This window comes from Aquila chrysaetos, chromosome 8 (genome assembly GCF_900496995.4).
Source record: "Aquila chrysaetos chrysaetos chromosome 8, bAquChr1.4, whole genome shotgun sequence".
Taxonomy (NCBI): Eukaryota; Metazoa; Chordata; class Aves; order Accipitriformes; family Accipitridae; genus Aquila; species Aquila chrysaetos.
Window position 1 is genome coordinate 27,581,170 of NC_044011.1, and position 27,181 is coordinate 27,608,350.

The following is a 27,181-nucleotide window of genomic DNA, read 5'->3' on the forward strand; positions in this document are numbered from 1 at the left end:
CATTGGAAATCCAGCGAATCCTTCGAAAGTCTCTCTTCTCCCTCATACACCACGACTCTTGAGACGCTCTGTGGAAGGTGACCAGATGTGCAGAAATATCCCAGATGAGTAACTTCGTTTAGCAGACAGCACGTCATTGTCTGCTGAATACAAAAATTGTTTTTGCAGAGACATTTTTAACATTTGTGCTTTTACTTTTCTCTTCCCCAGTGAAACAAAAAGCTCCAAGCACCCCAATTCCTTATTCTGTTGTGAGGAATAACGCTTACAGGCCACAGTAAATAGGGCTCTGCCACATCTGGCGCTGCATAAATGTATCCAGCAAAGTCAGAGCAGACGCAGGGACGAACCAACACCAGCACTAGCTAACTATGAAAGCCACAAATTAGATTTACTTCTGAAGTAGGGCACAGGTTAATAAGAGTGTGGGATGCTGTTTCATCTCAGAGAAATAATAGCTTCCGTGTCTGAGAAGGGCATATTTAATCTGTATGACTGAACCAGCAGCATGGCAGGCGTAGCAACCCATGGCTCTGGGCTGGGTGCAAGGGCAGTGCGAAAAGTGGGTCTGCTTCAGCTCTGCAGGGAGGTGCAGGGAGGGCTTTCTGCTGCCCATGTTGCAGGCTGAGGTCATCTACTGCTTTGATGTCATCTGCAGCTGAGTGTCTGCATGTGTACCCGTTTAACTGGATGAACAGGCTCAGGACCCCTGCCTGGTTTCTAGCTGGGATCAGAGTGATGATTTATAACCCGTGTATCACATTCTGTCCCGTTCCTCCTCCTTCCTTCAGTGGGTGTTCATAGTTTGTCTTGAACACCACGAACCACTGGACGGTCAGAGAGGCCTCGCGTGTCTCTCACTAATAGGAGCGTAATGCAAGGAGCAGCATCAGATGCCAGTTAGGGAAACATTATTCATATACCTTCAGGGCTGAATTCTGCCTGTGCCAATAGAGGCTGATTTTATCCTGTTAGTGAAATCAGCTGCAGAATTTCCTTTGGCTTGGGCTATCGCGCTCGACCAGAGCAGCCTAGGAAAAGCCATGAGCACAGATTACCTTGAACTGTAGTCACCTTCCCCAGTCCTGTCCACCCCGGGGCAGTATCCTGACCCACCAATTCGTGTTTTTGAGGTTGAATTCTGCTGGTTCCTGGTTCCACTCAGGTGACCTGCCATCCTCTCCTCCCACCTCTCTCCTCCCTAGGCCACAAAAGGCATGTGCCAGAGGAGGCCCTGGGAAATGAAGGAACAGGAGGACAGGGGATGGGAGGGAGAGAGAAAGCAAGCTGCAGTGGCTGCAGGCAGGTGTTAAGAGGGGAGAGGAAGGAGGGAAAACAGTACAAATGATGGAGGAGGAACGTTACAGCTGCATGAGCTCAGGTTTTGCATTGCAGTACAGAGCCCACATGCCTGATCTGCCACGGGACTGTCAGTGGGACTGCGAGGGAATCGCCCGTGTGACCTGCAGCCTGCAGAAAGCAGCAACATGCATAGGATTCATTCTACCTTCCTCATCTGCCCTTATTTCATATGAAATGGTCAATATTTTTTAGCTGTATAACTATGCCACACAGTAACAGGGCAAAGGAAGGTTTCAGGTCTGCTCTCTACCACTCTACCACAGTTTTTACCCTGAAAATGTGTTTCTTTCCCCTGTGTAACAGTTCTTGAACCAGAGGTAGGGGGAATCACGCTTCTGACCCAGTACTGCCTCCCCATAAAGCTGTCATGTTAGCACAGAAGTGTTCAGATATCATTCGGGTCCTGCCAGTGTCCTTTTCCCTAGACTACGTACAAAATCAGAAAAAAACAATTTAGGTATTTATTTCCCCTCCTGCCTTCCTCCGCTCTTCACTTCCCCTCCCCCTTCTCAGTCAGTGATCCATGTAGCGGGAAGCTCACAGGCTAACAGACGCACAACAGCCACACGGACAAGGTCAGGTACCAGGAATGCACAACAGTGAGCTGAGACATTGCAACTGGCTCTTTTGATACTGGGAGTGCTGGGAAACAAACACTGATTTTAGCTTATCAATAGCAGCATGTCTTTCTTGTATTGCTCACAGTCCTCCCATGTATTTAATCTCTCTGCAGGACTTGTCAGCTACCAATGTTTTTCTGACAATATAAGCAGTCCATTCCTGATGTGCTGGCAGCACACCTAAAATGGTGTTAGCAAATTCTTCTCCTTCTTAATTCTTGATTTAGGAAGTAAGGGGCAAAGGAGAAGTAAGTTACTGATGGACCTGTAGTACCAGTATGATGAACCCATACTCGGGTGTAGCCTGACACCAGAAAAACAGAAGTGGAGAGGAAAAGGGTATTCTGGAACTGTTTAAAAGAGCTGGTCCACTATCACACATTGCTTCTTACAGGAGGGAGGTAACCAGATGGTGTAATGGATCTTACCAGTCTGTAAATCACCAGGAAACAGCTAATGTCCAGCTCTACTTCTTGTTTTTGCCTCATACAGCCTGTGCATTTGCATCTTACAGTGAGGGAAATGGAGCCAGAGGTTCCACGTTGGTTCCAATCACAGGCAGAAACCAAGCAGATACAGGCAAGGTGAAGTGTCAAGAACACTTGGTGGATGTGAAGGGACAGCAGGATGCTTGGAGAGCAGATGTCCAACCCTGGTGAGCTAAATCTCTTTTGGGAAACTCCTAGAAGGAGATCTAGCACCTTGTTCTGGCTCCTTTCTTCAGAATCCAGGCCCAGTTTGCTTCAGTACTGTTCTGAGCACGTGAGAGTTTTTGTGGCAACTGTCACCCAAATTTGAAGCAGAAAATTATTTTGAGCGGGACATGAAACACTGTAATAAGCTGGCTAGCTATTAACTTTGATATCTTTCTTTACTTCTTACTTTACACTGTCACCATGGTTCAGATCTTGATTTCCCAAGCTTCTGCAAAACTGACACCACCACATTTTGTATTGCATGAGTAGCCATGGAGGAAGGTCTGGTAGTTGGGGCTTTTGTTACACAAGCCTAGTGGAAGCAGTGTAACACTGCAAGCTTAGGACAGTAACTGAATGCATTTGCTAAAATCATAGAAAAAAATTGGGTTGGAAGAGACACCAAGAGATGGTCTAGTCAGTTCCTCGGCTTTGGTTGCATCCATTTCAATCCCAATAGTGATGTTCTTGAAAACGTCCAGGAATGACAATTCCAATATTCCCACGGGCCATTTATGACAGCACCCACAAGAAAGGTAAAAAAAGTTCAGTGGTAAAATGATTCCAAGAATAAATTAAGCAGCTTAGGCTTTTATTTAAGGTTGCTGGTGAATTCAGTACACTTTACTTCATCTGTTACGTCCTGGGCACCTTTTTAACCATAATCTTCAGTGCCACAAGAGATGAAGACGACAGAGCTCAAGCTCTATGCTGAGCTTCTGTGGCTCTATGCCAGCTGAGGATCTGGCCTGTTTGTTGTTTTTATAATGGCAGCTCAGACTCTGGACCACAACTGTGCAACAGCAGGTCAGACTCTGAGGTTGCTGTCTCCCGAGCACCTGATGTCCTGCTTGCAGCACTCATTTCCTTCTAGTAAATGAACCCTTTCTTACTGATGCAGACCTTGGTTGACTGCCACATAGACACTGGGGGAGAGTACTGCTAGAAAGCACCTTGAAAAGAGCCCAGAAACATCAGGAAGCAAGAACGCACGGGTTTGCTTAAGTGGGGATCATAGTACTCTCCACAGAGACTACCAAGGGCTATCTTCTACCTCTGACTCATGCATTTTGCAACCCAGCGGAGATAGCAGGGTAGTGCACCATGGAATTTGGTCGCCCTGCTCTTTACCTAGGTATCTATTTGCTTAAGAGTTTGATTCATCATACCAGTTATCATCTAAATGCTCTGGCATGTATTCATCCAGCTGGGCTGGCATCTCCCTGCCTGGCACAGGATGTTATTTAACACTGACATCGATTTAATACTGAAGGTTGTTTTATTGGGTTTTGCAGGTGGTTTTTAGTGCCAGGGTTCTGGAAGGGACCTTTACCCTGGTTAAGCTGAAAAGCTTGTATTTTCTTATATATGTGTATGGCATCCAGAAGTGGCAAAAGGATACATTTCTAATGAAAAACAGCACATCAAATCAGTGGGTGTACTTTCTTTCATCTTTCCTTCTACTGTCTCACCCCTTTTCTTCAATACCAGCTTTTGTGTCATTATTTTTCCTTCTGACCTCTTCCTTTTTCAAAAACTTTCTTCTCAATTTTTCTTTGTTCACTATCCTCCTCTGTTTGCTCATCCTTTTTACACACCTGCCTTGCACAACATCTTCCATACTTTGTGTATTGCACACTTATGGGGGCCTGCAACATGTGATTCAACAACAGAATGCCCTCCTTTCATAGCGTGGCATAGATAATACCCGTTTACATTCTATGTTCTATGCTTTGAATTTCTTTCTCACTGTTCTTTGTGCTTTTTCATCTTTCTTGCTCCTTGGTGTTTTGTTCTCTCCCTACTCATCCCTTGTAAGTTCCATCTAACTTGGTTTGGGGCATTCATTAGTAGGCTTGTGAAACTGCTTGCACATGCATGTACAATTTAGCTGTGTGTCAGGAGAGAGAATCTCGGACCTCTACAATGACATTTGGGTCTGCAATTGCATATTAGACTGTCTTCTGGAATTATCTGTTTTCATGGAGCCTACAAATGCAGAGAGAAAGGAGGAGCCACCTCCTACACTAGCCAGGAACAAATGCATATCTACATGAGGAAAGGACAAGCAACTTTTGCCAAGCCCCACGGGCACTTTCCTCTCCCTACACAGAATTAACCTGGAGTCCTGCCAAGGCAATGGTTGGACACACAGTTTGAGAAACACTGTTACAGCTCAAAGATGCAGCACTAACTAGAGCCCCAAAATACAGCACATACTGATCTTTTCAGTGCTCGGGCCTCCACAGCCTTCTAAGCACAAAAGTCTTTCTGACAACTCTCAAAAGTCTTTCTTATGACTCTGTTTTTTCTTGTCCATATTTTCTTTTCAGTTTCCTGCTATATTTCATGCCTAAAAATGGCAACAGGCAAAGAATCAGTCAACAAGGCCACTTAGTCTACCCAAAGCTCTAAATGAAACATCTCTTTGATGCTGTATCTTTCTGTAAACACGTGCATTTCAACTGAAGAGTTTTACTTTGTTAAGTATTATGGGACTTGGAGAGATCTGAAAATAAGCTTACATAATTGGTTTATCCTATCAGTAATGTTGATAACTGCATACCTTCCTTGTCTGGCAGACTAAACTTTGAGTAGTCATCCACTAAATTAAACTAACAATCAACAGAAAACCAGATGGGATTAATCTTTTATTATTGTTATTCAGCATGAATCCTTAAATGTAACAAAAGCTCAAGGATAAAAGCTCAGGCTTTTAGAGCCTCTCTCTTGTTAAGAGAGTCAAATGCCTTCATCTTCATCCTAGCACAGGACAGACAGAACTGAGGCTAGCTTACAGAACTGTCATTGATAACCTTTATTTAAAATCCTTCAGCTGTCAGTTCAGGATTAGGTATCATCCCTGTTATTTCAGACAGAAGCTTATAATTTGTATCATACGAGGGTACACCACTACAGTCCTGTGAGGAGGATGGTACAGATCAGTTTAATAAAGTCTTTGAAGAAGCAAAGAACTGTCTTTGAATGGTGAAATACTGTGATTTTTGGCAGCATGTTTTGAAAAAATAAAATTTATAAAGGTTTCATTCTGCTTAAAACATTAATCAGTGAATTCAAGTGGTAAAACTCTGCACAGTAGTAAAGCCAATATGGAAGCAAGCATTCAGCAGGTTCTTTAGTCCACAAATGGTAAGGAATCTAGCTTCTGCTTTATTGAAATAGGTACACCTATAGGCTTCAACAAATAGGTAATACATCCTATTTTACACAACTTATCACCTGCAAATTTTGAAGACCCATCTGTGAGTGAAAATGAGTACAGACATGAACCCTTTATTTGGATCATACAACGGCAAAATTAGGAAATTACACTCAGGATTCAGCTAAGTGTGGAAAATTTTCCATGCTATTCAAAGTTTTAATGATTGGGTGAATTTGTTCTCCTTCTCTCACTTTCTTGCTCTCTTCTTCCTCCCTCCCTCTCTCTTTTCTTTTTGCTTTTGTTAATTTTTATTTTTTTTTAAGATTGCATTGTGTCTGCACTGACCTGGTATGCCTATCCATACTATTTAGACACACAACCTAAATAAAGCAAGAAACTCTTAAATTCCATAGAGGTGTTTCATTTTCAAGCTAAAAGGCAACAACATTTAATTACTAGCAGGCTAATCCCGCAATCATTATTCACTGGAACTACTCAACACAACGAAAGGTGCTAAGTTGATTCTAAATGACATTGCGTAATGACCGACAAACTTTAAAAACAAACTAACATGAAAGCAAAGGTATTAAGATACAGGACATTGCTGAAATGTAGTAAAAAAGCATGATTCAAGACTAAAATATCCACAGTGGAAATTAATTTTTCTTTTTTGTTTTTGTTCACAAGGCACAGCATGTTAAATTCCAAATTCTGTGTTTAGATGCTTAATTTAATTTTAATCTTGACTGATTTCCAGGTATACCAAAACATTTCTCCCACATCTCAGAAGTCTGCTTACCACTGTGGGTGAGGGATGACCAATCTAGCCTATTAGTCACCTATGAATTTTCTTGTAAGATGTATTCTTCCATGGCTGGGAGGGTTGTAGCACTAATTCATCAATGCAATCCTTTTCCTGAGACCAACCACAGCATGAAAATGGCACTGATGAAGCAGCTCTGATTTCTCCCTAAAAGCAAACAAAAAGAGAGAGAACAGATATATAATTTCAGGAGCTATAAATTTACCACTAAGAAATTAAAAAAAACTATTTACATTCCACTGGCTATTGTGGTGAAAAATAATTACAAAGAATGTTACTCAAGATAGGGTACTGAAATTATTTGCTCCTTTTACCTTAAGAAAAAAAAGCTATTTAAAGATCAGGTAATTCATAGTTAAATGCAATCACTCCCTACACACTGCATGCATTGCCTATGTTCATTAAGTAATGAGATTCTTTTGTACTGTGCAAAAATGGTCACATTTTAAATACATGACATTATTCAAATTCATCTGTTATCTAACACAGTATTGCCCCATGTAATATTCATTCCATAGCTGGAGTTTTACGTCCAAATACAAAATCTGCTAAAATACATGGTTCAAAAGACATAGTAATATCATATCTAAATCAAGAGCATCAGAAAGTAGGGTGAGGCAGAAAGCCACAAAGGCTTATTATGTGAGATAGCACTTGAAAGAAAAAAAAAAAGAATCAGGACAACTACATTTGCTTTCCTATTTGGTGTCCACAAGAGATCCCCATGGAAGAGATATAGCACACATGGGAACAAGGGTGACAGCTTCTGCTGTGATGATTTTTCGTTGCTTTTTGTTCTAGTACTATAGTTCAGAAAGGGCAATGGACTACTGTGCTTTCTATCAACATGTAACTAACAATATCAGAAACCCCAGGCTCCCTCATTAATTCAAAACAGTCCACCTGATATTTTCTAGAGTATGCCTATGTACTAAGTTAACATTTCGCAAATTGAATGATACCCCATTCAGAGCAGCTATTTTGGGAGGCACCCAGTCCGACAAAACTATGAGGCCATACTCTTCCCCCAAGTCCTACTTTGAATAGTCATTCAAAATTGTGCAAAATAATCATCCACCCTATTTTAGTGGTTGCATTTTAAGCTCCATGTCATAAACCTGAAAGATTACTGAGGAGGATACAGCCTATCTAAAATTAAGACGACAAGGGGAAACTGTGCAGTGGCAACATGTAATGTTGGGATGTACATTGCAGCCATGGGAGCAGAGAAAGATAACAACCTCTGTAACCACTTTCTATTCATGGATATGGCAAAACCTGTTACAGATCTTTCTTACAAAAGCTGAAGCGATGCATCTTCATTTTCTTTTGGTGGGCAGTCACTGTACATCATAAAAAGCTACATAAAATGAACAGTGGATATGGCATTTGGTCCAGCTATAGCTTTTTCAGTCCCAATAAACCCATTAAACTGAGCCAGAAATGACTCATACTTCTCAGTAACATTGCTCCAAAGCAATTGACGGCAGAGAACCAAGATACTGGCCTACGACAGCAAGACAGAAGAGAGCGTTCCAAGTAAGTTCCAACCATACCTTTATGTTCATTGCAATTATGCCAAGTTAAAACACATTTCTACTCCTACTCACTGGACTATATCCTGAAGGACAGTCTGGTATGCATCCAATGAGACAGGCCCTGAAACAAATGTAATGGGACACATGTAGGTTGGCTAATAAGAAATGTCTATTAAATGTTTAAGGCAAGGTTGATCTTAATATCCACAAACTGCTTAATAACTGAGATTGATAAAAGGGAATGACAGGATAAAAATGCTGCACTTTGCCCTTCATTGTATCTAGACATGTATGAAAGTCACCCAGTACTTGAGACTCCTTCCCACAGTCGAGCCAAAAGCTAAGTGTGCAAGGCACAGCTGAACTGTAGGGAATGATCCTCCATTTTTACAACAAGATTCCTGTTGGCCTTGCCATCAATTTCAGTTAGGCTCCACACATATATAGCCTATTTGGCAACAGTGTTCTTAAGCCATTTACATTTTTCATTAGTTTATTGTAAAGCTTAATTATTGTAGTTAACTTTTTTAAAAAAGCTATTGATACAAAAATAGAGACTGAATCAATACCATGACCAGTAAGTTTCATGTTCACTAAAAGAGTAATAATGGCTGACGCAATCTGCTTGTGCCTACTGACATAATAACAACCAGCTCAGATAAAGATGTTCCCTTTCATTGTAGCAGCACTTGTATGGACACTGTAACACTTACAGAAATGTTAGTTTAGCAGCAATTTGCCACCTAAAGCAAGAAGAAGTTGTTGTATGTAAAAACTAGGAACTATAATGACTTGGTTTCACTTTTGTTTCATAGTTATAACACAAGCAACTGTGAAGCTGCAAGCTGAAAAGGCTCCATCTTGCTTCTGTATGGAAGTCTCTGTAGACAAGCTTGCAAAATAGGTCTCCCAGGAATATATTCTGATTAAGAAGGGAAGAAAAATTATATATAGATGGGCTATTCATTTAACCAGATTGGCACAAATGTGCCACCTGAGAGGAATCTACTCATTTTAACCAGCAATTTAAATACCAGAGATTTAAAAAATGTGGCTGTTCAACTCTGAAAAAAATCTTTACATCATATCATAGGAAAAGTGACCAAACAAAAGGAGACATTGAAGCTGGACTTTTGAATGTGTGTAAATGAGATGTATGAAGAGGATTAAGGACAGGTAGGGAACCTCTAAATTTTGTAGGGTGTTCAGGATCTTTTGGGGGGCTGCAGTCTGCTTCCCTGGTAAGCTAAGTCCTGAAAAGAGTTGTCTGAACAGTCCATGTTCCTTCCACAGGCTAGAAAAGCAGAGAGCGAGTTTTACTCTTTTCAAAAGGTATTGAAGCAACTGCTTTAGTGTGTGCAGAAAGAGAGTGACTTACAGTTTCCTGGTGGGCTGCAATCACATGCCACCCCTCCAATACTACAGAAGTGGATCGCATGCTGAATAAACCTTAACTTGTCTAGTTCAAGTTTGAGATAAATGGCCTTCTGCATGTAAAAAGCCACTCTTGTATCAGTCCATACCAACAGCTGGGGGAGAAAGGAAACTTTCAGTGGTTTGATTTGATCTAATGCATCTTAAAAAAAGCCCTTTGTTTTCTACAGAATGCTGTTCTATAACAAGATAGCAATGGATTGTAAATGACTGGATGTAAAGAGAAAATTTTTATATATATTATACTGGCAATTTATGCTGCTTGCATGAAATAATAAAAAATGCATCCTTTACTGATTTTTATACAGAATATTACCATATTCTGGCAGAACAAAGTACATCAGCTGAGAAACTGTCTCACAGTGTGTGATGTCTAGTAGCTCTGCCAATATTAGCTTTATGGACCAAGTAATAATATTATGTTAATAACCGCTGATTGCTATTTGTGTACCAGACTGTTCCAATACCATGGTGATGAGCATGTTGTTCGTGTCTGGAACAGATGGACAGAACACAAGAGATACTTGCCTTGATTTTAAGACAAATAGGATTACCTGTTTCATTAATAACACCACAAAAAAGCACAGACAAAACCACATGATTCTATCTCCATCTCCAGTAACTGACAGGAAGAAAAAGATGGTGCACATTTATAAAGATACACATTGGATGCAACACACAATTTACCCTAACTTTTAGGGAAAGCAAATCTTTGAATCACTTGTAAAGCCAATGCAGCTGCTTTATGCTGTTAAGAGTGGAAACAAAATTCACCACCTTGCTGTCTGCAACATAGCTTCTTTGCAGTTCTCTGCAAAGATAATACTTCAGACTGCAGATGAGGCAATTGCCTGCGTCCTGCCCAACACCACTGATTCCCTACCTGCTGATTTAAACACCCCTTACAAAGAAGTCACAACAGCTTTCCATCATTTCTGGAGAAGAGAACTGAAAGAACAATGAACGCCACTTCACCTCATCTTTTTGCTATGACAAAGAAATAGGGAGAAAAGTACACTTCAATTCCACTATGTTGTTTCTTAAGCCCTACCGCCAGATAGCCACTTTAGACTGCATTCTCTTATTCTTTCACAGAGAGGAAGAAAGACCAAGAGACAAAAGAAGAGGGAAATATTTTCACTGTAGGTTGTGCAGTTCTGTTTAGAATTAAGCCCATGATATTGGGAAAAAACTACCTCGGGGCAATCTCATACACAATACAAGATATGATGCTGTATACTATTGACGAACTGTTTTTGAATGACTGAAAAAGCCTTTATGTGGGGAAGAGAGCTCTGACACAGAGCACTGGGACCATAACAATAACAACTCCTTTCCTATCTTAGTGAAAAGCTAAAAGAGGAAACTGGAATCTACTGCTCTCATATAAGAGCTGCCAATTTCCCACATGAAGCCAGTCATGTTTGGAAAGGAAATGACCTATTGCTGCATGGCAAAGCTAGCAGGTGCAGATGGCATGTGAACAACTTTCCCAGTCACTGATCTGCCAAGGTCACAAAACAGAAAGTACAAATGGTTTTAAGGACAATCATGCAGTTCCTGCCGGGTCATCCACAGATTCTGAAAGCACTTTATTCAATTTGGCATCCAAAACGGTTTGAAATAAGGCCACCAACGTAGATGAGGTGTCAGATCACTGCAGTGATATATTCCCCTCTCCCAACATACACGAACAAAATTCTCTAAATTACATATGTCAGCAAACACTAGCATAGACTGAAGCACCACAATTGTTCAAACACACACAGTGGCAATGCCTCGTCTTTAAATTTAATCATCTGTTAATGCAGCCAGAAATTTTGTTCAAAAGTGTCTGCTTCTCCTGCAGCACTGTCTGGCCTGCAGACAACTTCACAACGCCAGACTGCAGCAGAGCTGTGTGAAAGGAGCTGCTAAGCACTGCTACCAACGCTACAAAAGCGAGGACGGACCAGCTCACTGTGTGTCCATGTAAAGCGTGTCTCAGGATGAAAGGAGCAACAATCATGCAAAGTGCTGAAAGTCTTAGGAAGTGAGATTTAGCATGCAGCCTCTGCTGAACATGTCAAGCAAGGTGAGCATTGGGGAAGGCTGTTAACCATGATGTGTTGGTGGTAAGCATCAAATCCTCAGAACTAAAATGAGAAAACTTTATGCCATGCTTTTGCTTTCCATTCTGTTTTTACTGGCAAATAATACCCATCTACATCTGTCCAAGGAATCATGTCATACCACTACAAACATAAAGAGATTTTGAGTAGGTCCCTGTTCACATCTGAAATACACAGCTTGAGAAAATAACAGGAAGTAGAAGAGCAGACAGTTTCCAAGAACCACAGAGCCAAATCAGCACTTCGTTCTTAGTGGGTAAATTAAAAAATCTTCTCTGCTGCTTTGTGGAGCAGGGTGAAATATAGCAGAATGACTTATATTTCTGCAGAACTTTGCATTTGCAAATACTGACTGCATCTTCATTTGTTTCCAGTAACAAAAACAGGTTGGATAGGCTAGAGTAGAATTAATTTGAAAGCTGAGCAATGATAGCTGCACATACAAGACAGCATCCCTTCCTCCTTGTGAGGGACGAGTTCCTCTATCCTGAAATGGGTATCAAAGATAGAGGGAATGAATAATTTTCTGAATTGCCTGTTTCTCTTTCTTGGCTATTGACCATTTGCTGAGAGAAGCTGGCTGGAATTTAGGGTGTGATTCATTTTACTTTGTCAATTACTTCTGAGCTCTCTTCAATAAGAAAAGCAAAGCTGTGTCCAATACCATCATGGGACTCCATCTTTATTGTCTCAATAATTCAGTCTATTCATTTCCATTGGGAAAAAACAGACTTTCCATGCTTTGGCACTAGATTTTTAGCCTGGGTTCTAGAAGTTAAACTACATGCTTTTTCTTAACTTTAATATCCCATATCTAGCAGAGGTACTGCTAAATGACTGCCACAAATTGGTCTGGAATGATGAGGTCATATTTCAGGGCATGAGACCAGAGAGAAAAAATCCCGACATGCAAGGCTTTGCCAGCTTCAAGAAGAAAAAAAAATTGGGGAGGAGGAAAGAAAAAGAAATTAAATGAAAGACTGTCCTGTTCATGAGCTGTAGCTTTCAGATTTTCTTAGATATTCACCAATGAAACCAGTGAAATATTCCTGAGCAACAGTTAAGTTTTAAGCTGACAATATTCAAAATACTACCCAAGGAACACTGAAAGTGGAACTGGAAAACGTGATCTGAGATGCTGTGACTTATGCTGAGCATGTTAAGAGGAAGACCCTGGCTGCTAGGGGTATCATCTGTGCTCTTGGGCACTAGGGTCACACTCTACATAGCCTTTGTGGTTAAATGTTGTTTTCCATGATACAGATACTTCCAATACATAGTGCCAAAGGAAGACTATTCAGGCTAGGGTAAACATTTAGTGATACTTCTCATAAGTACTCTCCCGGTCTCCAGCTTCCATAACTATTTGTCCCTCCTGCAGCCATGAACACATACCCATGTCTGCTTGCCAAGGTCACACAAAAAGACCTCTTCCACTTGCAGAATCACGAGAACCATTTTGTTCGCATACTGCTCCAAGTACAAAGAGCACCCCAAACTACTCATTTAGATTCACGTAGTACATAAGGTGTTGATACAAACAGAAACAGGGCACTTAACCTTCACGTATCTAAAGGAGGCCTCAATTGGAAGACAACTCTTGTTTACCATATGTACCCAGCAAACTCATAAATGATATCCAAGGCTCAGTACTAACCTGCTGGCAAATACTATGTTCAATGCAGGAAAATGGTCTAAGGAGCCTGAAAACCCACCACTACTACCTTTCTTGGCCCTGGAGTTGATTCAGATGTTGGCTAAGCTTGTGCAAGCACAGATGTGAACAGTCAAGACACCTGTGCTAGTGTACAACAACCCTGGCACTGCTCAGGCAGGAGTCATTTGAACACACCAGTCATGCCACCTGTATCACAGTGTTGTGAAGGAGTCATTTGGCACCACCCTGAATTCCTTAAAGAGGGAAATTCTAATCTACCTACCTCAGTATTGTTCAATATTGTAAACTGCAACTGTTGAAAGTAGAGCTCATGCCCTGCAAGAAGACTGCTTATTAGAATTGAAAAAGTAAGGCTTGGAAGGCAGGAACTGAATGCAGAAGTCTACTATCTCATAGAGTAATATATGAAATGATATAAAAGCAGAAAATAGAAATTAACTTCCTCAGATTTAAAAGGAACTTATGCCTGAATAAGCACTGTGTTTTTAGACAACATATCCTAGGGTCTAGTCTACATATAGTTCTTGTAGAAGCATTACTACTTTCTAGAAGTGTAAGTTATAGTTTGTTTAACTGAAATATTATTCTGTTACAAGCCCTAGTGGCTGGTATATTCTTCCTAAGAATTTCATTGAGGCAAAGAAGTCTTTTTATCACACCTATCTACACAGATTCTTCCATCCTAGTTATCTCAACAGATATTTTTTATTTGGTGGAAAAACTTTTGCACTTGGATAAGCACCTAGATAAAGCATTTTGTTTTGTGCAGTCAAGACATGTATTTATTTTTACATGCAATGACATCCATGAAGCCTATTTTTTTCTTACCGAGTCTGATACTAGGTATACATTACACTGTATAGAATAAGTTTTTAGCTGGTGTTAGCAAACATGAGGTAGCTTATTCAAACCCATGCCTGCAGCTAAATTAAGTTTTCAGAGATGGAGGGGAAGAACATACAGCTGTTTATTCTGAAAAGTTCTTCTGATAGTTTCCTCTTTCATTTTCCATTAAAATTTTTTTTTTCCCTAGCACAAAAGCATAGCCTGCCACTACCACATATTTCAGCTACAGGTTCGCAAACAGTCAAAGGAGGGTTATTTTTCAAGTCAACCAAGCATTAGCAAAACAATGGAGTTCTGAGCTACTAGGATGAAGATTTGATAAAAACGTTGGTAACAACTACAGAAAATTGTTCTGGTTCACAAAATGTGCCTATTAAAATTGTTCTAGATACATGTCCAGGTAGATTGTTTTACGCCCCTGTTACTGGATTTTGTTTTCTCATTCATACCCACTGCAGCTCCCACCTAGAAAAAAAAATATATATTACCTTGGAATGACTAACAGTTTAAGCAAAATTAATCATATCAGCAACACCTGCCTAACAAATAGTTTAAAAAATGTAATCTACATATAGATTTAGACCAACATCTGGAATTCTAACTACATATTTTCACCTAATAAATAACCAAGTTCCAAATAAATGCCAACAAACCCTCCACAAGAGTACAGTGTTACAAACCTGTACCCCAGCTCTCTACAAAACAGCTTCAAGGGCCGCAATGTGAAAGGAGGTTTTAGTGCTGCTTCCATTTTCCCTTTCTATGCCCAAATTTGAGATTACCTTGCCAGTGCTGGAAATCACCAAATCTGGAGGAAGTGCCTTCTCCAACTGTTCCGATTTCCTAAGGAAAAAAGGCCTTTGTCATCATATTTTGTGTATGAGTGCCTATTCCACTGTCTTCACTTCCTCCTTGAGTAACTTTTGAATGCAGTGTCTGCTTTTCAACTAAATGTGAAAGTGAACCACAGATTTCAAGATACAAAGTTGTCACAAGTTTAGTGGAAGTAGGCAGCCAGCTAGGAAGGAGATCCAAATGGTGCCTCCAGCCATGGAAAAGGATATTGCAAAAGCCCCATTCTTATCAGACGTCAGATGATTGATCTAGGACAGACAAAAAGACCATCCAGGCCAGGCGAAAAACTTGCATGAGACATAGATCCATTGGAAACCAAGCTTCACCGATTCCATTGCTCGTGGACCTACTTGCTCATTTCTCTTAAGACTTTCCTACCATGCAGAGAGCTAGGGTTCCCTAAACATCTGTTCATGCCATTCGCAGTCCAAGTTACAGTTCAACTACATTTTTTTCTTAAAAACTCCAATGAGGACTTTTTTCCACACTCAGAATAGATGTTCTTAGTGCCCCAAACCACTGAACAGCTCTTCAAATACCCTGTTTCCACCTATCTACAATTTTTCTTAGTATAGGAAACCATTTTCACATGTGGCCTTATTTAAAATGTGATTCTGCTCACTGGCATTAGTTTGTAAAAATATAGGAGTCAGTCTTTTTCTTTCTGTTTGTTGAGCTTAGATATTCAAGTCCCCAAGTGGTATTCATTTATCTTTTGTGTAGGCAGAAGTCCTGCCCGTGATGCCATATGCTTGTGCATTATCAACAGGGCTTCAGGTTACATCTAGCAATGCCAGTGGATAGGATTAAAACCACAGAAGTTCTTCACCACTCTTCAGATGTGCTAACAGAAGAGTTTATGGGAGTACTGCTAACTCAGGTGAGGCAAAGCCAGCTGCCATATCTCAGACCAGGATTTTAAACTGCTTCAAATAATCTACCTAATTATGCTTTATGTGAATTAGAGAGAACTCACAAAACCTGCTCTGTGACAGGTCAGTATGTAGCAGCTAGAAGGACTCATATGGCTGTGGATGGAAAATCTCTTTTCTCTGCACATCTGGATCTGGAACAAAATATCTGTCCATGTTCTAAACTAGCCAAGGCTGCAGCTACTGTTGTGCTAAGAAAACCAAGAAACAGAAATAGAGTCTTTAAGACTCCAAAAACACCTACTTAAGAAAAGAAAACCATATTTCTCCAGCAACACAGACATTATAAGGCCCAACTTATTACACTTTTTCATAGAGCAAAATACCTTTTGGCACATTCTCCAATCCCATAAACATGACTGTGAAGGAGTGAAAATTAAACTCATACACAGAACAACTGTTAAGACTCAGCCTTCAACCTAAAAGTACTGATCAGTACTGATCAGCTGTATGAAGCAAGTTTTGCACATTCTTTCACAGTTTCAGTGGTCTTATTTAAAAAACAAACACACACAAAAAGACAGGTGCTCATCTTGACCGCAAATAAATCTAAAATTGCATCATTTTGATATTTGGAACCTAGCATATATCTTCTAAATGAAAAAATATCTTATTCTCTCACAGACACTCAAAAATTGTGTGCGTTTCATACCTCTTCAGCATCAAGTACAGTACATTCCACCTTCAGAAGGATACAGGAATGTTTAAAGATAGTTATCTGAAACAGCACCATGACAACCATACCCAAGTACCCCATCTACACATAAGAGACACAGCCTTATATTCACTACAAAGGATAGGCATGTGTTCACATTGTGATAGCGATCATGTCACTGTAGAAATTCCATAAACCAAAAGTACAAATAGTGCCTGTGCCTTGTCTTCACTAGTGTCCACTGAAGTGAAAGCTATCACCATGTGAATAAATTCTCAGCAATGCAACTAGTGAAGACTAGCATCTCAGACATTTGTGCCTCAAAGGAGAGCCTGAATGAATTTTCAATTGTCTAATGAGTTCACACTGCAAGCTTTCCCTTGCTAGGAGGTAGTAGTAAGACCTCTTTCCTCCTCCCAGCCATCCATTTTCATAGAATTGCTACGAAGCTGAAAGACTAGAGTCCTCTGTCTCTCTTCCATATGAAGTGAAACAGCCAACGGGGTTCCATGTTATTAGTGCTGAATGTTGGAATAGACAGAGTATGATCACATAAGCCTTATTTCTTTAGGGAATCAGGCTCAAAGAATCATCCCCCACCCCCTTTTTGCACTAAAAAGACAGCTATTAACTTCCCGATTTATCTCCGACAGACAAAGGAGGTGAAGAAACAAGGCAAGTAAGCGATGATGTTAACTGAGGAATAAATTACTCTTTGGTAGTCAGATGGAAGAAAAGCCTCTGAGGAAATTTAATCACCACACCCTGCTATTTATTAAAGGACTGTGTGGAAGCCATGGCTGGGCGACTGCTTATGCAAACTTAGGAAAATGTTTGTTTAAGAAAAAGATTAAACAAAAGGCTTCATGACAATGTCTGCTGTGTCTAACAGGACTGGACTGTTACAGAAAGCCTGATCTTGCATTCAGATACATCCAGGTAGACTATTGTGTCTGTGTGGAGCAGACAGACTTGTGCATGCAAAGGCTAACTGAAGGATTCAAGCCACAGGGGAAAAAAAAAAAAGACTGTATTTTTTGTCTACAGGCTGTGACAAAAAACAAGCTTAGGAAATTAGTTCTGTTATCAAGGCTTACATGCATGTATACTTTCTAGGTAGAGCAGAGTTGTAACTCACTCTGAAGGATTTGTTGCTTTGAAAACTTTTAAAGGAACACTTTTCATGTGCATCTGAATGAAAAAACTGTAAATTGAGATTTGGTCAAAAATACGTATTTTTAAAATGCGGGGATGTAGGAAAACCAATCAATAGATATACAAAATTTACAATAAAATTTACAAGTAAAATTCCTATTATGAATACCCAGCAGAAATAAGCAACGCTGCAGAACTCTCTTGGTTACCCAGTGAATGGTACTGTTCACATTCTTCAAAAAGATTAGAAGTGGGATGTCGCATGTAACTACTGTGATTCATTCAATCTTTTTTTGTCTCTTTCCAACGAAGCATTTTCACAGGGGAAAAACAATTATGTCATCAAGTTCCCCTCTCTGCTGAGACCGGGTAATTGCAAGGTTTTGTGCTGATTTGTTGATTAGAAAATTTCAATCAGTGATATCACTAATAAAAGTAGGTTCTCTTGCCATTACTTTGTGGTAGTTCATGAGGGAGATAGAATACCTCATGACCTACTTTTAGACCACAGTCAGGGGGTGAAGGATCACTCAACCTTCCAGGATACTTAAAAGGAGGACCAGGATTGAACACACCTCTTACTTGAATAAAACAATACAGTATTTTATTGGGAATTATTCTTGTTTGCAACATGATTTTCCTAGTTAGAAGAAACAAACCCAGATGAGAATGAGAAAGATTAAATTCTGCCTCTCCACTGTGCTGCAGTCTTTCCCTCTACTATTGATCCAAATATTAAAAAATCTAGGAAAGCACATACAACCTTACATTAAAATTATTAAATTACTTAGCTGCATTTTTAATTATCAGGCACAAAGGACAAAGGTACTTGTTGCCATCTGCAGTACCTAAGCTGCTTGTCATTACGATGTTTAAGAAAAAGGGCTCAGATCCAGAGTTACTTGTGCCCAGCTCTGCCTCCAGTTCGGATCTGAGCTTAACTAAGCAGAGACAGCAGTGAGTTGCTACTCAAGACTGCCACCTCCTGTCTTAAATCCCTAGTCACTCACTGGCTGATTAGTAAGTAACCTGATGAGGGTGCTTCTTCTAATACTCCCTTTGCTTGTAAAGCTAATTCTATGTAGAAAGGCTGTTTCTTCAAAAATAACCAGACACAAATATTTACATAAATTACAGGAAGTAGAGCAACTATGCAATATGTTGTATCTGTCTTATGAACAGTTATATTTCCATGGATATCCAAAGCTATTAGACCTAATGAAAAACCAAAAAAGAGATTATTTCCTTCTCAAGCAGCACTATGCTGTGTCTCACTGTTCTATGTTTCAACAGACAGGCCTATCCATTTTATTATGCACATTAATCAATTGCCAGATAAAAATACATTACTGACATCTGAAATGTGCTACTGCATTTATAAACTGTTGATTAAAGGGAGAAAAGATTAAAGGGAGAAAGGTTGCATTTTTTCCCCATGATTAATACTAACTTTAAGTACAAGTGGGATCAAAACTGCCAAAATTGAGAAATTAGAGGACAGTCTTATGCTTTGCACACTTCAGATATCTGACAGTTCTTTGCTTCTAATCAATTAGGGGACAACCTCACAGTCTTTTATTCACATCTGAGACTTCCTCTTCATGAGTCTGGCTACTGGTATCCAGAGTAAATGCACATTCCTGTGTTATTGTCTAGATTGAGACCTCAATATCCTCCCTGTAAGGAAGCATAAAAATTCTCATACAAAAGTTTTGACTACACCCAACCTTCACCTGCAATTTAGAAAAAAACTCCAACCTTTATTTCCTTTCCTTTCCTTTTCTTTCTGTTTTGCCTTATTTCATTTGAAATACAGGGCAAATAATCTCTGTAAAATTGATAATTGAAAGCTTCAGATATTTTTCAGAGAAGTTTTCCTTATTTTAAGCTAGTGGTGCATCCACTTATTTGAGCTATTTCCCCATTTTCATTCTCAATCTTAGTAAGTTTTTGGCCTTCATTTAACCAGGGTAGCTTCCAGAGGCTTGTAGTTACGAATTTCAAGGGCAGTACTCACTAGTTCTCACTTTAACACTGAATGTATTACTTCTCTTGTGCCATGGCAGTAGGAAGAAAAAAAAAGGCAAAAAAAGAAAGCACATCAGTTTTGAAGCAGTTCTTGGATTGCTTTCATATGATAAAGTTCTTACCACTGAATGGAGTATGGTAAAAAAGTAATCGTGCTGAGCATCTGCACTGCTGCACTGCACATAAATCAATGGACTTTGCAAATGTCCAGCATTTCTGAAAAATCTATTTGGGCTTTGTTAAAAACAAAAGGCTTAAAAAAAACCAAGTCTTTTGGAAAAAAAAAAAAAAAAAAAAAGAGAGAGGTGCAATTCAAACCAATATATGATATATATATCATATATTGACAATTCTTATGCCTTCTGGAAAAGCTACTTAATGAAAGACATTGCACTTAATTCTGAAATGTCTCCCATTTAGTCAAATCTCCCTGGTCTTCAAAGTATTACATAGAGCTCTCCAAGTGTTGCAGGACCAGCACTGGCAGGCAGGAGAGCTTGAAAAACCCTGCAGCACAGCAGCATAGTAGGCTTTCCTGCATCCCATAGACCAGCAAACCAAGGTGCAGATGTTTCCGTCTCCTAACCTCTTGCATGCTGCATGTTTGCAGCATTGACTCAATCAGGACTGAATCTCTCTGATATCTTTGCACATGGTCTATTTACTAAGCCCATATGTCCTACTTCCATGGCACGCTCTGCTCTGAAATTTCTGGTCATCTTGCTTCAGTCACTGCAACTCGTAAAATCATAGAATCACAGAACGGTTTCAGTTGGAAGGGACCTTCAAAGGTCATCTAGTCCAACCCCCTGCCATGGCAGGGACATCTTTCACTAGACCAGGTTGCTCAAAGCCCCATCCAACCTGGCCCTGAACACTTCCAGGGATGGGGCATCCACAGCCTCTCTGGGCAACCTGTTCCAGTGTCTCATCACCCTCATCATAAAAAATGTCTTCCTTATGTCCAATATAAACCTACCCTCTTCCAGTTTAAAACCATTGCCCCTTGTCCTCTCACTACAGGCCTCGGTAAAAAGTCCTTTCCTAAGGTCTTTCTCCACCTTTCTTATAAACCTCCTTTATATATAGAAAGGCTGCAGTAAGGTGTCCCTGGAGCCTTCTCTTTTCCAGGCTGAACAACTCCAACTCTCTCAGCCTTTCTTCATAGGGAAATGGAAAAACTCACAGCTTTCTAGTTTCTAGTATGTACAGAACATTTTTTTTTCCTCAAATGAATTAAAATAACAGATCCTTATAACACACTTCAACGCTACCTTTCATTTACTCTCCCCGTAACTTACCCTCACATGGAGCTAGGCTCCATATAGTCCTGCATACGTCCTAAAATATACACTGAATCACTTACATCTGTGAAACATTGCAGTATATCATCTCTGTGAAAACTATACATGAGCTGTTGAGTACATAATAATCGTTACAGATCAATCTATCACAATGGGGTGCTGACAACAACTTTTGATCACAAATTCAATATCCTTATGGTCACATATACATGTACACAAATGCAAGCTAACTTGATTACCAGTGACTGCATTTTGTTCAGGTCATACTTTACCATAAAGTCATTACTGCAGGTAAATACAGACTGGTTAAATAATACACATAAATTACTGTTACCTAAGGTGTCATGTTCTCTGCAACTTTTTTTCTTTTCTAAGTATTCCTACTAAAAAGAATATAATAAGGGCTATTCTTAAAATCTAGCATGTAACAATATTTTCTTTCTAAATGACAGCATTCCATCATTGCATTTTTACAGCAACCAAGCATACACTCATGTAAAAGTGTTCTGTAAAAACTGAATTTAAAAATGCAGAAAACATATAAAGAATGGTAAAAAAAAGCCATTAATCAATTTGTTAAAAGTAACATTCACTCATATGGGGCTTAACTTCACAGCAACGATGAACTGATTGGAAACCACATTCTTTGAAAATTTGAAGTGCAAATAGACTTCAGCTATCAGGATTCTACCATCAGCAAATTACATCAAAACATTGTTTTGCATATGCTGTGGATGAGTTTTGAAAACGACATTTATTTTTTAACAAGTCAGGATTCAAGCTCACAGTATTAAAAAATCAGTGTTGTGATTAATGCACAGGACTGGGTATCAGATGATTTAGATTCTAATCTTGGCTCTGTCTCAGACTTCCCCTGTGAGATAATCTCTTACAATTATCTTTTCAGAGGTGGCATCTAATTTTGGGTAACCCAGCTTTGCCTGCCAGACTTTAATATCTGGAACCTAATTTTCAGAAAATGGTTTAATTGATTTCAGCTGGTATAAAAAGAACTCCAAGTCTCTAGAAATCAGATTCATGAAACTCTGAATTTCCATTGGTTCCCATTTATATCTCTGCAAAGTGTCCACAAAACATTACCAGTGACATAAGTGGAGAATTCAGATTTGTTAATACTTTGCATCCGCTGCACATGCCTGAACAACTACAAAACATTTAGTGCAATGGAGAGCAGGGTCCAGAGCATCCAGAGGCTTGCCATGAGTGAGGTGTTCAGTGTCCAACACACCTCATCTGCACATTTCAGTGCTTCAGCTTAGGTAATCAGAAATTAAAGTGTTTCAAGTAAGAAGCAATAGCTGAAAAGGCAGATTTTTCTTTACCGTAAAACTGTTTGTGGCCCCTAACTTTCAGTAAAATCAGCGTAAGTATATGCCCTGCAGGGATCTGGACCTTTGTGACAAAGCATCATCACATATACAGTGATCAAAATTCATTATGATTTGCAGTGTTGGAACTCTGTAAGATAACTTTGTTTGAAGTTGTGTTTTAAAAATGTTGAATGGCAGATGCGATACACACTAGAGATGCTACATGGAACCGAACTGGAGTTGAATTTTAAAAAAAAGTGACCTTTACAATCTGTTCCTATGTTTTTGTGGAAACAAGTCAACAAAAATAAACATTCATACTCTGTAACCCTGTGACACTAAAGAGGAAAAACATTTTCTTCACTCTGTGAAGAAATGTTATTGAAAAATCCCCAAGAGTAAAAACCTTTCCTTGTCATATTTTAATTACACAGCCAAATAGCTCACTGAAGAATCCAGTCCTGGTGTAACCTACACTGGATCATACCATCTGTGTGAAGATGTTTTGCAATTATGCCAGTACTTCCAGCTCAGATGACTCAGAATGGGTGGTGCTTATAGGGAGGAGAATCCAGACCCTTTTGTCCTTCACAGAAATCCAGGCCTGCTGTGCACTCTTGTCCGACGCAGTTCGACACCAGAGTTGTCTTTTCTTAGCAGGAAAATTATCCTGTATAGGCGCCCATGACAACACTGCTTCTGGCACCTGAGCAAGGTTGGTTTTGATAACCAAGAAAGTTAGATATTCAAGATTTGGTAAAGGTCAGAGTCCCTTAATGCTAATGAGGTAGTCATACAATGTTGGAGGTGTGTCTGTGGAGGGCTTATCTGCCCTTGAAACCACGATCTATTTAGAAGTATTCAGACTTCCTGAATGTTTTTGACTTACTATATCCACTGTTTCATAAATCCAGCAAATGATACCCAGTGTTCAGTCAATTCTAAGGGACGCTTTCTGTGAATATTTCTAATCTTCTATTTTTGGTAAAGTAATGAAATAATTCTGGGACAAAGGTAAAATGCCTCAATAAGAAACAAAACAGATTAATAAAAAGGTAATACTAATACTTACGTAGAATGCCTTTCCCCTGCTCTGCCAAAACAACATTGGAACCGGCCTCATCAACATAGGAACTGGCCTCAGTTTCCGCAGCCAGCACAGAGTTGGCATGTGCAAATCCTATACACCTACACTGAGAGAGAGGGTTCTGTAGGAAGTGCAAGTGGGGCTGAGAAACACGCTGTTTGCCGTGCTGTGTGTGAGATGTCATCTGTTCCTCCTAGACCCTCCTTCCTCTGCTATACTGAGCAGAGCTGTGGGACAGTTGCCCCAGTAACTCATTCTCCCTTCCTGTTCTGAGTATTTCCTGCCTCTGTTTGTATGGTTTCTCTATGCCCGCACATTAGGATAAGCATGGAGCACTTAATCAGCAAGTTCATAAAAGTCTACTAAACTCAGTATAAGATTATCTGTTAAGCTTCAGCACTCTGCTTAGACATCATGGTTTTATTATCTTCTACCACGAAGACTTGTTCTCTCACAAAAGTCACAGCAAGTCACCACACTTCTACTAGGAAACTGTGGGTAGTTCTCTCCGTGGCTTTATAAGCAGCAGCGAGTGGACACTAGCTTTTTGGAACAGAAATCTTCTATTTACACAATGTTATGCAAAGGTTACTTTTCAACTTACTGCAAAAAACCTAAGTTATGAAGTATATATACAAAATTACTCTGAAAATAGAAAAAAAGTATTACTTCCTTCTGTTTGCTTATTTCTTTACAACCTTCTAAGCAAGCTGCACTAACTAGAACGTACACAGAATGGAATATGTGCAATATATACACAAAGAAGATAATTCAAATGTACGTGGTACCCTGTATTTTCACCCATCAATTCACTGATTTTTAAGCTTTTCCACTTCAAGATCTCTTTGCATCGTATGACTGACCTACAAAAGAAATACTGATTCCTGTGTATATTGGGTGTAGTTAAATTAAATGTCTGCAGCTATGATTTACTTATAATTACACTGTACTATTAGCACAGTTCAAGTATTTCACAAATACCGACACTCTGCAGGATCTCTGGGGCGTTACGGTGTTCCTGAGCGCCACTCATGCGGACGACAGATCTCCTTCTCCACTGACACACTAGTGGATGCACTGGCATGGAGGAGACATCCTCTGTTACCCTGCTCGCAGCAAATGACACTGAAAAGTAAAGACCACAACAAAACTTCCCTCTTGGGTTGCTTCCCTCATGGTTGCTGCCATGCTCTGCAACCTTCTTCCTACAGACACTGCTTTTTTTTTTCTTTAGAACAAGAAGTAATATCTCAGTTCAACTAAACTAGTAAAATAAGTTTTAAAATAGATTTCCGTTCAAACCACATTATATTTCCTCTCCTGCATTGTACATGACCTTTAATAAAACACCAAAATCTTTTAAGGCTACCCAACAACTGACAGCAATAGCTGGTAGCAAGAACAGTGATGGATTTACTGACTATACTGTGCAATACCTAAGTTCCTCCTTAATAGGCCTACTTCCGGTACAGAACTTGCATCCCTTTGATGTGTAATGTTATATGCTATGCCAGAAGCAGCAAATTAACCATTTCTTTTGCAGTGATTGCCAGACTTCAGTATCACTATTTCTTGAGTGACTTTAATTACACTGTAATTTCTGACTGCAGTTCTCAAACTAACCCTTTGTCATACAGCATTTTCTTTAACTAACAGTCTAAATCCCTGGTAGGAAGAGGCTCATGTGATAAAGTTCCAGGGGATGTATATTAATGCAATAAAATTAAAATCTTAAATGTATATAAGGATCTAGCGAATATCTAATCTCAGAAAAGTTAGTGAAGGCAGTTTGCTCTTTAGTTTGCTCTTTTTTTCCTCAGGTCTACCAAATTAAAACATAGTTTGCCTCAGAGCAGAGTAAATTTTGCCATCATTGTACATGAGGAGGCATAGGTGAAGCATTCTGTCTGACAAATCAACAGATGATTTGAATGCAAAATAAAACATTTCTCATTCAGATATTGCAGATGCATTATTCATGAGCATCAGTATGATATGGCATGGTCCCATATCCAGTTTATTGAAACTAAGACATAGGCAGGTTAAGTAATGTGTCCAGAATTACCCAGCAAGTCTAACAGCAGAGCAGTAAGCAGGGCGTAGTTCTCCTGTCCGAGCCCTCTATGCTGGGTTCAACAACAACAAGCTGAGTGATTTCAGATACACAGATTAACTAATTTTTCTGGACAAAGAGCAGGCTTTTAAGGCAATTGCTTTACGCATCTGGCTTCAACCAGCAATGTAAAACCTTTACTTGTATAAGTAACAAAATGTCATGCCCTGAAAAACAGATTAAAATATGAATGTTAAACATATCTATATTAGAAAGCAATTCATACCCAGGTAAAGCTGCTACTGTTCCACAGTGACCAGGACGTCCTTCTATCTTAGCTGCATGGCACTGGATTAGTCCATGTTTGTTTGCATAGCCTCTTCATCCTATTAGGTAATGCCCTGTCTTCTCCTCATTCTCAATATCTGGATGTGATTAAAGTGAAAAGAAAAAAAAAAGTCAAATATTATGGCCTATATTCTGGTGTTTTTAAAATTTCTGATTGTTCCACTAGTCTGTAAAATTCAAGGCTGAAAAAAAACATTACAACCACCATTATTTGTACGTAACTCATGTAACTATACAAAAACCCTTGCACTTATTTCTGCTATGCCTGATTGTAACAGGCCGTTATTCATAGTGGATTGACACAGCTCACGGCACAGAAGTAAGAAGGGTAGGTTTGTTCCCGGCTTCTCGAGTCTCGTGGAAGTCAGTGGAATTTCGGGCAACGCAAGGAAAACATACCGGGCTGTCAGAGACAAGCCAGGAGATCATACTATTCTTTCCTTTATTTTGAGTCCACCAGACAAATGCAAACTGTTTGCCAAGCAGACCTGGGCAAAACCTCTTGGGGAGAGTAAAAGCTCTTCTGGGACGTCGAGCTGTGAAGTAACACGGTATTAATGATAAATACTCAACAGCTGCCTAATTTTGTTCTGTGCGAGGGGAGCTGGCAGACAGACCCGCTGCGGCGCAGGCTGCCGGGGAGGGGAAGGTGTGAGAGGAGCGGGCGGGCAGCCCCTCGCCCCGGAGGGAGACGGGCGAGCAGCCCCCGGGCCTGCGGCCTGCTCCCCTCGGGCGGCGGGGGACCCTGCTCCTGCCCGGCTCCCTGCCACGGCTGCCCCGAGCACCTCCTGCATGCGCTCCTGCGGCGGTAGAGGAAGTCTCTGTCTGTCTGTCTGTCTGCACAAGCAGCCGAGGAGAGCTCGGTGACCCCCCCCCGAGGCACTGTCCCCGTCTCGGCATCGGCGAAACGCGACAAGAAAAAAAAATAAATCCGGTCATTTGGCTCGGTTTCCGGGCCGCTCTCCTGTCCGGGAGAGCCCCGGCGGCGGGCCCGGGGAGCGGGGCGGCCTGTGGCGGACGGGGGAAGGCGGCGGGGGAGCGGGGCCGCCGCCGCCGCCATGGCAACGGGGGCGGGCGGGGGGGGGCGGTGGAGGGGGGGCGTCGCCGCGCTGATTGGGCGGCGGCCGGCGCTGACGGCTTCCGGCGTGCGCGCGCGGCGGGCG

At 40.4% G+C, this 27,181-nt stretch overlaps 1 long non-coding RNA gene across 2 annotated transcripts; it reads right to left on the bottom strand.

Moving 5' to 3' along the window:
- Nucleotides 1-5,315: 5,315 nt before the first annotated feature.
- Nucleotides 5,316-27,173, bottom strand: LOC115344939. Of its 2 annotated transcripts, XR_003924685.2 has the most exons (4): nucleotides 26,804-27,151; nucleotides 25,957-26,095; nucleotides 8,220-8,322; nucleotides 5,316-6,810 (listed from the first exon to the last, which is right to left on the bottom strand). It is a non-coding gene; the product is annotated as an uncharacterized LOC115344939 (long non-coding RNA). The 2 variants fall into 2 exon arrangements; XR_005933049.1 differs by lacking the exon at nucleotides 8,220-8,322 and having other exon boundaries at nucleotides 25,957-27,173.
- Nucleotides 27,174-27,181: the final 8 nt, after the last annotated feature.